Source organism: Somniosus microcephalus, chromosome 2, assembly GCF_052327205.1.
Source record: "Somniosus microcephalus isolate GS21.2 chromosome 2, FLI_Smic_1.0, whole genome shotgun sequence".
Lineage (NCBI taxonomy): Eukaryota > Metazoa > Chordata > Chondrichthyes > Squaliformes > Somniosidae > Somniosus > Somniosus microcephalus.
The window spans coordinates 334,916,015-334,931,714 of record NC_140988.1 but is presented as its reverse complement, the minus strand read 5'-3'; positions in this window follow the sequence as shown (position 1 = coordinate 334,931,714).

Below are 15,700 nucleotides of genomic sequence, written 5' to 3'. Positions count from 1 at the left end.
GTGTGACTTCTTACATTATCACAGATCAGATAAGATCATATTCCTGTCACAGATCAGGTAAGACCACAGTCTTGTCACAGATCAGGTAAGATGATATTCCTGTCACAGATCAGTTAAGGTCATATTCCGGTCACAGATGAGATAAGGTCATATTGCTGTCCAAGATCAGACAAGGTCATATTCCTGTCAAAGATCAGATATAGTAATATTCCTGTCACAGATCAGATAAGGTCATATTCCTGTCACAGATCAGATAAGATCATATGCCTGTCACAGTTCAGATAAGACCACAGTCATGTCACAGATCAGATAAGATCATATTCCTGTCACAGATCAGATAAGGTCATATTCCTGTCAAAGGTCAGACAAGGTCATATTCCTGTCTCAGATCAGATAAGATCATATTCCTGTTACAGACCAGATATAGTAATATTCCTGTCACACATCAGATAATGTCATATTCCTGTCACAGATCAGAAAAGGTCATATTCCTGTCACAGATCAGATAAGGTCATATTCCTATCATAGGTCAGAAAAGGGCTAAATCCTGTCGCAGATCAGATATAGTCATATTCATGGCCAAGATCAGATAAGACCACAGTCTTGTCACAGATAAGATAAGGTCATAACCTGGTCACAGATAAGGTAAGGTCATCTTCCTGTCACATATCAGATAAGATCATATTCCTGTCCGAGACCATATAAGGTCATATTCCTGTCACAGCTCAGATAAGATCATATTCCAGTCACAGATCAGAGAAGGTCTTATTCCTGTCACAGATCAGATAAGATCACATTTCTGTCACAGATTAGATAAGGTCATATTCCTGTCACAGATCAGACAAGGTCATACTCCTGTAACAGATCAGATAAGATCATATTCCTGTCAGAGGTCAGATATAGTAATAGTCATGTCACAGACCAGATAAGGTCATGCTCCTGTCACAGGTTAGATAAGGTCATATTCCTGTCACAGATCAGATAAGATCATATTCCTGTCACAGATCAGATATGGTCATATTCCTGTCACAGATCAGATAAGATCATATTCCTGTCAGAGGTCAGATATAGTAATATTCATGTCACAGACCAGATAAGGTCATGCTCCTGTCACAGGCTAGATAAGATCATATTCCTGTCACAGATCAGATAAGATCATATTCCTATCACAGATCAGATATAGTCATAATCTGGTCAGAGTTCAGGTAAGAACACATTCTTGCCACTGATCAGATAAGGTCATATTCCTGTCACTGATCAGAAAAGCTCTTAATCCTGTCACGCATCAGATAAGATCATATTCCTGTCAGATATCAGATATAGTAATATTGATGTCACAGATCAGATAAGGTCATGTTCCTGTCACAGATCAGATAAGATCATATTCCTGTCAGAAGTCAGATATAGTAATATTCATGTCACAGATCAGATAAGGTCATGTTCCTGTCACAGATCAGATAAGATCATATTCCTGTCACAGATTATATAAGGTCATATTTCTGTCACAGATCAGACAAAGTAATATTCATGTCACAGATCAGATAAGGTCATATTCCCGTCACAGATCAGATAAGGTCATGTTCATGTCAAAGATCAGATAAGACCAGTCTTGTCACAGATGAGATAAGGTCATTTTCCTGTCACAGGTCAGAGAAGACCAGTCTTGTCACAGATCAGATAAGATCATATTCCTGTCACAGATCAGATAAGGTCATGTTCCTGTCACAGGTCAGATAAGGTCATATACCTGTCTCAGATAAGCTCATATTCATGTCACAGATCAGATGTAGTCATATTCCAGTCACAGATCAGATATAATCATATTCCTGTCAGATCAGTTATAGTCATATTCCTGTCACATATCTGTCATAGACATATTCCTGTCACAGCTCAGATATGATCATGTACCTGTCACAGATCAGATTTGGTCATATTCCTTTTAAAGTTCAGATTTCATCATAGTTTTGTCAGAAATCAGATATAGTCATAGTCCTGTCACAGATCAGATGTAGTCATATTCCTGTTACAGATCAGATAAGGTAATATACCTGTCACAGATCAGATAAGGTCCTGTTGCTGTCACAGATCATATAAGGTCATATTCCTGTCACAGATCAGATATAGTCATATTCCTGGCACAGAACAGACAAGGTCTTATTCCTGTCACAGATCAGATGTCATATTCCTGTCACAGATCAGACAAGTTCATAGTCCTGTCACTGATCAGATAAGGTCATATTCCTGTCAGAGAGCAGATAAGGTCATATTCCTGTCACAGATCAGATATAGTTATACTCCTGTCACAGATCAGATATAGACATGGTCCTGTCACAGATCAGGCAAGGTCTTTTTCCTATCACAGATCAGATATAGTCATATTCCTGTCATAGATCAGATAAGGTCATATTCCGGTCACAGATCCGTTAAATCATATTCCTGTCAGAGATCAGATATAGTAATATTCATGTCACAAATCAAAAAATATCATGTTCCTGTCACAGATCAGATAAGATCAGTTTCCTGTCAAAAATCAGATAAGACCACAGTCTTGTCACAGATTTGGTAAGATCATATTCCTGTCACAGATCAGGTAAGGTCATAGACTTGTCACAGGTCAGATAATATCATATGCCTGTCACAGATCAGATAAGACCATAGTCTTGTCACAGATCAGATAAGATCATAGTCTTGTCACAGATCTGAAAAGGTCATATTCCGGTCACAGATCAGATTTTGTCATAGTCCTGTCACAGATCCGATATCGTCATAGCCCTGTCACAGATCAGACATAGTCATAGCCCTGTTACAGATCAGATAAGGTGATTTTCCTTTCACAGACCAGAAAAGCTCATAGTCGTGTCACAGATCAAATAAGGTCATGTTATTGTCACAGATCAGATATAGTCATATTCTTGTCACAGTTCAGCTAAGATCATATTTCTCTCAGAGCAGATAAGTTCATATTCCTGTCACAGATCAGATTATGTCATATTCCTGTCACAGATCAGGTATAGTCATATTCCTGTCACAGATCCGATATAATCATATTCCTGCCACCGATCATATTCCTGTAACATACATAGATACATAGATACATAGAAGATAGGAGCAGGAGTAGGCCATTCGGCCCTTCGTGCCTGCTCCGCCATTTAATGAGATCATGGCTGATCCTTTAATTCAGTATCCCGTCCCCGCCTTCTCTCCGTAACCCTTAACCCCTTTTGCCCGTAGAAATATATCTAATTCCCTCTTAAATATATTTAATGAGCTGGCGTACACTGCCCTCTGTGGCAATGAGTTCCACAGGTTCACCACTCTCTGAGTGAAGAAATTCCCCCTCATCTCTGTCCTAAATGGTTTAGCCCTTATCCTTAAATTATGTCCTCTAGTTCTGTTCTCACCCGCCAAGGGAAACATTCCTTCTGCATCCAGTCTGTCTAGACCTGTCAGAATTTTATACACTTCTATGATGTCCCCTCTCAATCTTCTAAACTCCAGTGTGTACATCCCTAAACTACATAGTCTCTCCTCATAGGTCATTCCCGCCATTCCTGGTATCAGCCTGGTGAATCGCCGCTGCACCCCCTCCATGGCAAGAACATCCTTCCTCAGATGAGGCGACCAAAACTGTACACAGTACTCGAGGTGTGGTCTCACCAGTGCCCTGTACAGCTGCAGCAAGGTATCCCTGTTCCTGTATTCTAACCCTTTTGCTATGAAGGCCAGCATACCGTTTGCCTTCTTGACCGCCTGTTGCACCTGCATGCTCGCCTTCAGTGACTGGTGTACAAGAACACCCAGGTCTCTCTGTACTTCCCCCTCTCCCAATCTATTGCCATTTAAATAATAATTTGCCCTCCCGTTCCTGCACCCAAGGTGGATAACTTCGCACTTGTCCACATTATAGTGCATCTGCCATTTATCCGCCCAATCGCCCAGTCTGTCCAAATCGCTCTGGAGCTTCCTGGTCTCTTCCTCTGAGCCCACCCCACCTCCTAGTTTAGTGTCGTCTGCAAATTTGGAAATGCTGCATCCGACTCCCTGATCCAGGTCATTAATGTAAATTGTGAACAGCTGGGGGCCCAGGACAGATCCCTGTGGTACCCCACTTGTTACTGCCTGCCATTCAGAAAATGAGCCGTTTATTCCAACTCTCTGTTTTCTATCTGACAGCCAGTTCCCTATCCACGCCAAAACTTTCCCCTTTATCCCATGAGCCTCAATTTTCCATGCTAATCTTTTATGTAACAGATTGGATATAGACATAGTCCTGTCACAGATCAGGCAAGGTCTTTTTCCTGTCACCGATAAGATATAATAATATTCCTGTCACAGATTAGATTAGGTCACATTCTGGTCACAGATCAGATAAGGTCATGTTCCTGTCACAGGTCAGATAAGGTCATATACCTGTCACAGATCAGATAAGGTCATATTCCTGTCACAGATCAGATATATCATATTCCTGTCACAGATCAGATATAGTCATATTGCTGTCACAGATTAGAAAATGTCATATTCCTGTCACAGATCAGATATAGTCACATTCCTGTCACAGATCAGATATAGTCATATTCCTGTCAGAGATTAGATATAGTCATACTCCTGTCATAGATTTGATACAGTCACATTCCTGTCAGAGATCAGATACGGTCATATTCTTGTCACCGATCAGCTAAGATCATATTCCTGTAACAGGTCAGATAAGACCATCTTCCTGTGACAGATCTGATAAGGTCATATTCCAGTCACAGATCAGATTTTGTCATAGTCCTGTCACAGATCAGATATAGTCATATTCCATTCACAATTGAGATATAGTCATATTCCAGTCACAAATCAGATAAGGTCAGATTCCTGTCAAAGATCAGATAAGATCATAGTCTTGTCACAGATCAGATAAGATCATATTCCTGTCACAGATCAGGTAATAACATAGTCTTGTCACAGATCAGATAAGATTAATATCCTGTCACAGATCAGATAAGGTCAGTTTCCTGTCAAAGATCAGATGACATCACAGTCTTGTCACAGATCAGATAAGATCATATTCCTGTCACAAATCAGATAACATCATATTCCACTCACAGATCAGATATAGTCATATTCCTGTCACAGATCAGATAAGATCATATCCCTGTCACAGATCAGATAAGGTCGTATTCCTATCACAGATCTGATGTAGTCATATTCCTGTCACAGCTCAGATAAGATCATATTCCTGTCACAGGTCAGATAAGGTCATATTCCTGTCACAGCTCAGATAAGATCATATTCCTGTCACAGATCAGAAAACGGCATGTTCCTGTCACAAATCAGATAAAGGCTATATCCGGTCACAGATCAGATATAGCCATATTCCTATCACAGATCAGATACAGTCATATTCATGTCAAAGATCAGATAAGACCACAGTCTTGTTACAGATCAGATAAGATCATATTACTGTCACAGATCTGATATAGACATATTCCTGTCAGAGATCAGATGCGGTAATATTCCTGTCACAGATCAGATATAGTCATAGCCCTGTCACAGATCAGATATAGTCATATTCCTGTCACAAATCAGATACGGTCATATTCCGGTCACAGATAAGTTAAGGTCATATTCCTGTCACATATTAGATAAGATCATATTCCTGTCAGAGTTCCTATAAGGTCATATTCCTGTTACAGATCAGATAAGGTCATTTTCTTGTTCCAGATCAGAAAAGGTCATATTCCATAAACAGATCCGATTCAGTCAATTTCCTGTCACAGATCAGATAAGATCATAGTCTTAACACAGATCTAAGAAGTCAAACAACACCAGGTTATAGTCCAACAGTTTTCTTTGAAATCACAAGCTTTCGGAGTGCTGCTCCTTCATCAGGTAAAGGTGCAGCGCTCCGAAAGCTTGTGATTTCAAATAAAACTGTTGGACTATAACCTGGTGTTGTGTGACTTCTTACATTATCACAGATCAGATAAGATCATATTCCTGTCACAGATCAGGTAAGACCACAGTCTTGTCACAGATCAGGTAAGATGATATTCCTGTCACAGATCAGTTAAGGTCATATTCCGGTCACAGATCAGATAAGGTCATATTGCTGTCCAAGATCAGACAAGGTCATATTCCTGTCAAAGATCAGATATAGTAATATTCCTGTCACAGATCAGATAAGGTCATATTCCTGTCACAGATCAGATAAGATCATATTCCTGTCACAGATCAGATATCGTCATAGTCCTGTCACACCTGAGACAAGATAATGGCCCAGAAATTCGGGTTTCCACGGGTGAGTACGCACGTGGTACTCACCCATAGGCCCAACGGAAGTGCCGATTTTGTGCATGCACTGCGCATGCGCGGGAAACCGGAACTTCCATTCCCTTAAAGGAAAGGGTTCAGAGGTCGAACGCATACGCCGGAGAGGCAGCGCGTGCGCATGGAACTTACGTTTTTTTTTTGCAGGTTTCTCTGGGAGGGTAAGTCTCCAGGAGTTACACATATAAAAAGGAGGCGCAAGGCCTACTTTTAACAAGGTAAGTGGTGAATTAATTAAAATTACAACATTTTTTCCACAGGTTCATTATTTTTAAATATTTTAAAGAAAGGTAAGTTTATTTTAAGCCCTGTTAGAAAATGTAATTAATTTTTTCAAAAATTTAAGTTATTGTTTCAAATAATTATTTTATGTAATTTATCGGTTTTTTTTAATGTGATTTTTTTTTAAATGTATTTGAAGTTTTAGTGATGTTTTGGGGCTTATAGTATTTATAGTTTTGACAGCTCTTCCTGTCAATTTTATGAATGGGCATTTCACTGCTACCATTGGCTCTCCATGGCCCACGTGATCCCAGGGGATGCATCAAACTAACTGCGCCGCTGGGATACTCAAGCACTGTGTGCCGGCAGTTGGAGGAGGCCCAGGATCGGAATCACACGCGGGCCCACAGCTCGCACGCTAGCTAAGTGCAGGTCAGAGGCTGGCACCCGCGGGAATCCTCCGACCCGAATTTCTGAGCCAATCCTGTCACAGATCAGATAAGGTCATATTCCTGTTACAGTTCAGATGTCATCATAGTCCTGTCAGAGATCAGATGTACTCATATTCCTGTTACAGATCAAATATAAGGTCATTTCCCTGTCACAGATCAGGTAAGGTCATATTCCTGTCACAGATCAGATACAGTTATATACCTGCCACAGATCAGATATAATCATATTCCTGTCACAGATCAGGTAAGATCATAGATTTGTCACAGATCAGATAAGATCATATCCCTGTCACAGTTCAGATAAGACCACAGTCTTGTCACAGATCAGATAAGACGGTGGCATAGTGGTTAGCACTGTTGCCTCACAGCGCCAGGGACCCGGGTTCGAATCCGGCCTCGGGCGACTGTCTGTGTGGAGTTTGCACATTCTCCCCGTGTTTGCGTGGGTTTCCTCCGGGTGCTCCGGTTTCCTCCCACAGTCCAAAGATGTGCGGGTTAGGTTGCTTGGCTATGATAAATTGACCCTTAGTGTTAGGGGGATTAAACACGTGGGGTTACGGGGATCGGGTGGAATATGTGTCGGTGCAGGCTCGATGGGCCGAAATGGCCTCTATCTGCACTGTGGGGTTTCTGTGATTCTGTGATCATATTCCTGTCACAGGTCAGATAAGGTCATATTCCTGTCAAAAATCAGACAAAGTCATATTCCTGTCTCAGATCAGATAAGACCATATTCCTGTCACCGATCAGATATAGTAATATTCCTGTCACACATCAGATAATGTCATATTCCTGTCACAGATCAGAAAAGGTCATATTCCTGTCACAGATCAGATAAGGTCAGGTTCCTGTCACAGGTCAGAAAAGGTCATATTCCTATCATAGATCAGAAAAGGGCTAAATGCTGTCACAGATCAGATATAGTCATATTCATGTCCAAGATCAGATAAGACCACAGTCTTGTCACAGATAAGATAAGGTCATATTCTGGTCACAGATAAGGCAGGGTCATCTTCCTGTCACATATCAGATAAGATCATATTCCTGTCCGAGATCATATAAGGTCATATTCCTGTTACAGCTCAGATAAGATCATATTCCAGTCACAGATCAGATAAGGTCATATTCAGGTCACAGATCAGATATAGTCATATTCCTATCACAGATCAGATATAGACATATTCAGGTCAGAGTTCAGATAAGAACACAGTCTTGCCACTGATCAAATAAGCTCATATTCCTGTCACAGATCAGATAAGGTCATATTCCTGTCACAGATCAGATAAGTTCATGTTCCTGTCACAGATCAGATAAGTTCATGTTCCTGTCACAGATCAGACAAGGTCATATTCCTGTCACAGATGAGATAAGGTCATATTCATGTCAAAGATCAGATAAGGCAAGTCTTGTCACAGATCAGATAAGGTCATATTCCTGTCACAGATCAGATAAGATCATATTCCTGTCACAGATCAGATAAGATCATATTCCTGTCACAGATCAGATAAGGTCATGTTCCTGTCACAGATCAGACAAGGTCATATTCCTGTCACAGATGAGATAAGGTCATATTCATGTCAAAGATCAGATAAGACCAGTCTTGTCACAGATCAGATAAGGTCATGTTCCTGTCACAGGTCAGAGAAGGTTGCATTCCTGTCACAGATCAGATAAGGTCATATTACTGTAACAGATCAGATAAGGTCATGTTCCTGTCATAGGTCAGATAAGGTCATATACCTGTCACAGATCAGATAAGCTCATATATCTGTCACAGATCAGATGTAGTCATATTCCTGTCACAGATCAGATAGAATCATATTCCTGTCACAGATCTGATATAGACCTATTCCTGTCACAGTTCAGATAAGTTCATGTACCTCTCACAGAACAGATATGGTCATATTCCTGTTAAAGTTCAGATTTCATCATAGTCTTGTCAGAGATCAGATATAGTCATAGTCCTGTCACAGATCAGATACAGTCATATTCCTGTCACAGTTCAGAAAAGGGCATGTTCCTGTCACAAATCAGATAAAGGCTAAATCCGGTCACAGATCAGATATAGCCATATTCCTATCACAGATCAGATACAGTCATATTCATGTCAAAGATCAGATAAGACCACAATCTTGTCACAGATCAGATAAAATCATATTCCTGTCACAGATCTGATAAAGACATATTCCTATCACAGCTCAGATAAGATCATGTACCTGTCACAGATCAGATATGGTCATATTCCTGTTAAAGTTCAGATGTCATCATAGTCTTGTCACAGATCAGATATAGTCATAGTCCTGTCACAGATCAGATATAGTCTTATTCCTGTTATAGATCAGATAAGGTCATTTCCCTGACACAGATCAGAAAAGGTAATATACCTGTCACAGATCAGATAAGGTCATTGTTAAATCCGTGTATCTTGATGTATGGTGTCCTTCAATAAATAGACAGAGACTGCAGATAACAAACAACAGGTGTTTACTGGATGAGGGTCACTCTAAAAAAACTAACAGTACAGATCCCTACTCAGGGTTTATATACAGGTGTGGTCACTGCCGGTACTACAGTATACAGGAGCTGTAAAAAGTAGTTCTCCCCTTAAAGGTACATAGACTACAATTCCTCCCCTTTTAGATTAACAGTACCATAACATTCATTTAACAATTAACACTTTTAACATGCAACATTAACTGCAAATAGTCCATTTATAAATTCAGTCTTTGGGGCGGCTTCCTGATCCTTTCTGGATAGCGCCTTTCCTGAGTGTCTTGCTCTTGGTGCGGAGGCGATTCTGGCCCCCTGTCATCGGTTGGTTCATCAGCTTCCGATGCTATTGTTTCTGGGGTAGATGCTACCTGTATGTCGGGTTCATCACCAGGTACGCGAGACCTGGGGTTGACTCGTTCCTGTGACTCTAGGATCTGGTCGACGCCAACATCCACTGTGTACATTAGTGGCCCCTGCCGTGTGCATATCATTCCTGGTTGTCCTACATTGAAGCTCCTTGTCGGCTTCTCATTGATGTGCTGGAATTGCTTATTCTCAACATCTCTTCGTACATTTGGTCTGAGCAAATCCAGACGAGATCTCAACCTTCGGTTAAAGAACATCATGGCCGAGGTCTGGTTGGTGACTGCATGTGTCGCATTTCTGTAGGCTAACAGGAAATTGTCCACCTTATGCTGCAGTGGAATGTCGTCATCGCACATGGCCCTTACTGCTTTTTTAAAGGTTTGTACGAACCTCTCAGCCAATCCATTTGTGGCTGGATGATACGGGGTGGATGTGTAATGCCTCACCCCATTCCTTTTCATAAATCTTCGAAGCTCTTCGGACACAAACTGTGGTCCGTTATCAGAGCAAATCTGCGCTGGCAAGCCGTTCCTGGCAAATATGGTCTGTAGGACTGCAATTGTTTTCTCCGTGGTGGTGGAGGACATTTTGATCACCTCAGGCCATTTCGAGTGCGCATCCACGGCTATTAAAAACATTGAGTCCATGAATGGACCAGCAAAATCAATATGCACCCATTGCCATGGAGATGAGGGCCACTCCCATGGGTGTAGAGGGGCATGTGGTGGTGCATTTTGGACCTTCTGGCATCCTGAGCAGCTCTTTGTCAGGTCCTCGATTTGCTGATCGATCCCCGGCCACTACACATAAGCCCTAGCAAGGCTTTTCATTTTCACCCCTCCCAGATGGCCTTCGTGAAGCTCATTGAGCACTCTCTCCCTTAACTTGGGTGGAATTACCACTCAGGATCCACACATCAAGGTCCCCTGGCATACTGACAGACGTTCTCTTCTGGATGAGAATGCTGGCAACAATGAGTCGCCATGTGTTGGCCATCCCTTCACTGTCAAGTCATATACCCGAGACAGTGTCGGGTCATTTTGGGTCTCCTTCTCTATATCAGCGTTAGTTACTGGCAAGCGTTCAATCATAGTCGAATAAAATATTTCGACAGGGTCCACTGCTGGTGCTTCCTCCGCAGTAGGCAGTGGCAGGCGTGATAGCCCATCAGCGTTTCCATGCTGTTTCGTGCCCTTATACTCGATTTCATATTGGTTCGCCCCTAGAAAAAGGGACCATCTTTGTAGCCGTTGCGCAGTCATCACCGCAACGCCCTTCTTTGGATTAAAGATGGAGACAAGTGGTTGGTGGTCAGTCAGCAAGGTGAACTTCTGCCCGTGCAGATAGTGGTTGAACTTTTTTACTCCCCACACTAGGCTGAGGGCCTCCCTGTCAATCTGGGTGTAGTTACCCTCGGCTGAGGTTAGTGACCGAGACGCAAAGGCTACTGGCTTCTCCGAGCCGTCTAGGAATTTGTGCAACAGCACCGCTCCAATGCCATAGGGTGATGCATCACACGCCAACCAAATTGGTAGTGCTGGGTTGAAATGAGCCAACACCTCTTTTGATGTGATCAATTCTTTGCACTTCTGGAAAGCTCGTTTACATTCGTCATTCCACTTCCATGGTACCCCCGTTTGCAGTAGGGTGTTCAGTGGGTGTAGTACTGTAGACAAATTCGGCAAGAACTTATGGTAGTAGTTCACCAACCCGAGGAACGACCTCAATTGTGACACATTTTCCGGTGCTGGAGCCTTGACTACTGCCTCAATCTTTTCAGGGGACTTATGTAACCCCTCTTCATCAATAACGTGGCCACAATACGAGATCTGCTTCTGGAAAAACTCGCATTTGTGGCGATTAGCTCGGAGCCCATAATCCTTCAATCTAGTGAGCACCTGCTCCAGGTTGGCGAGGTGATCACTGTCATTTTTGCCCGTGACCAGGATGTCGTCCAAATAACACTGGGCCCCTGGAATCCCTTGCAGGACTTGATCCATTGCCCTTTGCCAAATAGCCGGAGCTGATGCTACCCCGAACACCAGCCGGTTGTATTGGTAGAGACCTTTATGAGTGTTGATCGTGAGGTACTGTTTCGAGGCTTCTTCTACCTCCACTTGCAGGTACGCCTGGGTCAGATCAATCTTAGTGAAGCGTTTCCCTCCAGATAGTGAGGTGAAAATATCTTCAATTCGCAGAAGCGGATATTGTACAGTGTGAAGGACTGGGTTCACTGTCACCTTAAAGTCCCCACAGATGCGAACCTTCTTTGGTTCCCCAGGCGTATTACTCAACGACCTCTTCATTACAGGAACGATGGGTGTAGCCCACTCGCTCCAGTCAACTTTGGACAGTACTCCTGAACGTTCCACACCTTCCAGCTCTGCTTCGATGGCTGGGTGGATCGCATAAGGTACCGGTCTAGCCTTAAAAAACTTTGGGCTTGCATTTTCCTCTATTTTGATCGTCGTTGCTATGCCTTTTAGTGTTCCGAGTCCCTCCTGGAACACTCCTTGTGCGTCAGTTAGCATTTTTGACAGTCGTCCAGGTGTGACGTCGTCATCATTTTTGGCTTCTACAGTCAGTGCTTGTATGGAATGCCAATCTAGCTGTATCTTCTGGATCCATTCACGCCCTATTAGTGGTGGTCCTCCATCTGGCAATACATATATGTCCATTTTTGGTGTTTCCTTGCCGTTATATATAATGTTCACCCTTATTTTTCCTTTGGGGTAGACTTTTTGCCCCGTGTACGTCTTCAAGACAATCTCCGTATCTCTCAAGGGTATATGTGAGAATAGCCGCTTGTAATCCCTTCGGTTTATGACTGTTCGGGCTGATCCTGTGTCCAATTCCATTTTCACTTGGACTCCGGCTATCTTGAGCGTGACCCAGATAGTTTGGTGATCCTCCGTTTTGATCACATTATGTAGTTTCAGACAACCCAGCTCTTTGCTTCTGGTGTCCGTGTCACTCTGCAGTTCGTCTGAACTACTCTCCGTCACCTTATGTACCTTCTTGTACTTCTCCTGTCGGGATTCCTTGCTGCTGGTTTTCTTTTCCGACCTGCAGACTCTTGTTATGTGTCCTACTTTTCCACACTGCCTGCACACTTGGTCCTTGAACCAGCAATCCTTATGGTCGTGTGTTGTTCTGCCACAGCGATAGCACTTTACTATTCCGTATGACATTTCATTTGTGCCATATTCTTGCGGTCTCCGTTATATCTCTGCCGCGCCCCGTGCTGCTGCTTCGTGTGATACTGCCATGCTGAAAGCCTTGTACAGCATAAGATCCTTTTCTGATAGAAGCTGTTTCTGTGTTCCTTCACTTTGAAGCCCACACACAAACTTGTCCCTTAAAGTATCTGCTAGTCCCGTTCCAAACTGGCAGTGTTTCAATAGCTTGCGCAGTTCCGTTAAAAACTCAGCATTACTTTCATCTTTATGCTGGTTCCTTTTGTGAAACTTAAATCTTTCCGCTATCAGCAGCGGTGTGAGGTCTAAGTGCTCCTGTAGTATTGACACCATGTTTTCAAAATCCTCTTCCGCTGGCTTCTCTGGGGTTACTAGGTTTCGCAGCAAGCCATACGTTTTTGCACCCATTGAATTCAACAATACCAGCACTTTCCTGTCATCTGGCACTTCATTCGCCTTGCAGTACACTTCTATTCGTTCGACATATGTCGTCCAATCTTCGACTTCACTGTCGAACGCTGTGACGCTGCCACTCTTCGGCATCCCTGGGTGTGGTTAGACTGGCTCAAAATGGCATCTCCCGCGCTCTCCCTTCTTCTCCGCTGCGGCTCAAACAAAATGGTGTCTCCCGCGCTCTCCCTTCTTCTCCGCTGCGGCTCAAACAAAATGGCGTCTCCCGCGCTCTCCCTTCTGCTCCGCTGCGGCTAAAAAAAAATGGCATCGCCCGCGCTCTCCCTTCTTCTCCGCTGCGGCTCAGATGGCATCTCCCGCGCTTCCCTTTCTTCTCTGCGGGCGCTGCTCGGCCCTTGATCACTGACTGCGCTCTGCGCGTTTTCCTGCGCGCATCTCTCGTTGACGCCGCTCGGTCCTGAACCCCGGCTGCGCCCTGTGCGCTTTACCCTCTCTCTCTTTTTTGTTTTGTTTTCATCGACGCCGCTCGGTCTTCAACCCCGGCTGCGCCCCGTGCGCTTTACCCTCTCTCTTACCCCGTCGACGCTGCTCGGCCTTTATCTGTGCCATCGGTCGTCTCCAGCGGCCGCTGTCCGGGAAGAGTCTGCGCCGTACCTGTTGCCAGCCCGTTGCGCTGGATCGTCGTGACTGGAGAACCAAGCCCAGCTCTCAACAGCCTCCTCTGCGATGCTCAAGTCTTCTCTGGATGGTCGACGCCCATATTTCTGGACTCGGCCTTCTTCTTTCACTGTTCTCCAGGAGCGAATCCCTGGGAGGTGATGCAGAGTTGCAGGTAGGTTTGAATCCACTCGTTGCCACTGTTAAATCCGTGTATCTTGATGTATGCTGTCCTTCAATAAATAGACAGAGACTGCAGATAACAAACAACAGGTGTTTACTGGATGAGGGTCACTCTAAAAAAACTAACAGTACAGATCCCTACTCAGGGTTTATATACAGGTGTGGCCACTGCCGGTACTACAGTATACAGGAGCTGTAAAAAGTAGTTCTCCCCTTAAAGGTACATAAACTACAGTCATGTTGCTGTCACAGATCAGATAAGATCATAGCCTTGTCACAGATCAGATAATATCATACTCCTGTCACAGATCAGATAAGACCATTGTCTTGTCACAGATCAGATAAGATCATAGACCTGTTACAGATCCGATATAGTCATATTCCTGTTACAGGTCTGATGAGGTAATTTTCCTGTCACAGTTCAGAAAAGCTTATATTCTTGTCACAGATCAGCAAAGGTCATAGTCCTGTCACAGATCAAATATATTCATATTCCTGTCAGTGATCAGATATAGTAATATTCATGTCACAGATCAGATAAGGTCATATTCCTGCCACAATCAGATAAGATCATATTCCTGTCACAGATTAGATAAGGTCATAGTCCTGTCACAGATCAGATAAGATCATATTCCTGTCAGAGGTCAGATATAGTAATATTCATGTCACAGATCAGATAAGGTCATGTTCCTGTCACAGGTCAGATAAGGTCATATTCCTGTCACATAGAAACATAGAAACTTAGAAGATAGGAGCATGAGTAGGCCATTCGGCCCTTCGAGCCTGCTCCGCCATTCAATGAGATCATGGCTGATCACACAAATTCAGTACCCTGTCTCTGCCTTCTCCCCATATCCCTTGATCCCTTTAGCCACAAGAAATATATCCAACTCTTTCTTGAATATATTTAATGAACTGGCCTTCACCGCCCTCTGTGGCAGAGAATTCCACAGGTTCACCACTCTCTGGGTGAAGAAATTCCTCCTCATTTCAGTCCTAAATGGCTTACCCCTTATCCTTAGACTATGACCCCTGGTTCTGGACTCCCCGGCCATCAGAATCATCCTTCCTGCATCTAGTCTGTCCAGACCTGACAGAATTTTATAGCTTTCGATGAGATCCCCTCTCAATCTTCTAAACTCCAGTGAGTATAAGCCCAATCGACACAATCTCTCCTCATACGTCATTCCTGCCATCCCAGGCATCAGCCTGGTGAATCTTCGCTGCACTCCCTCCATGGCAAGAACGTCCTTCCTCAGGTAAGGTGACCAAAACTGCACACAATACTCAAGGTGCGGTCTCACCAAGGCCCTATACAACTGCAGCAAGACAGCCTTGTTCCTGTACTCGAACCCTCTTGCTACGAAGGCCAACATACCATTTGCTTTCTTAACCGCCTGCTGCACC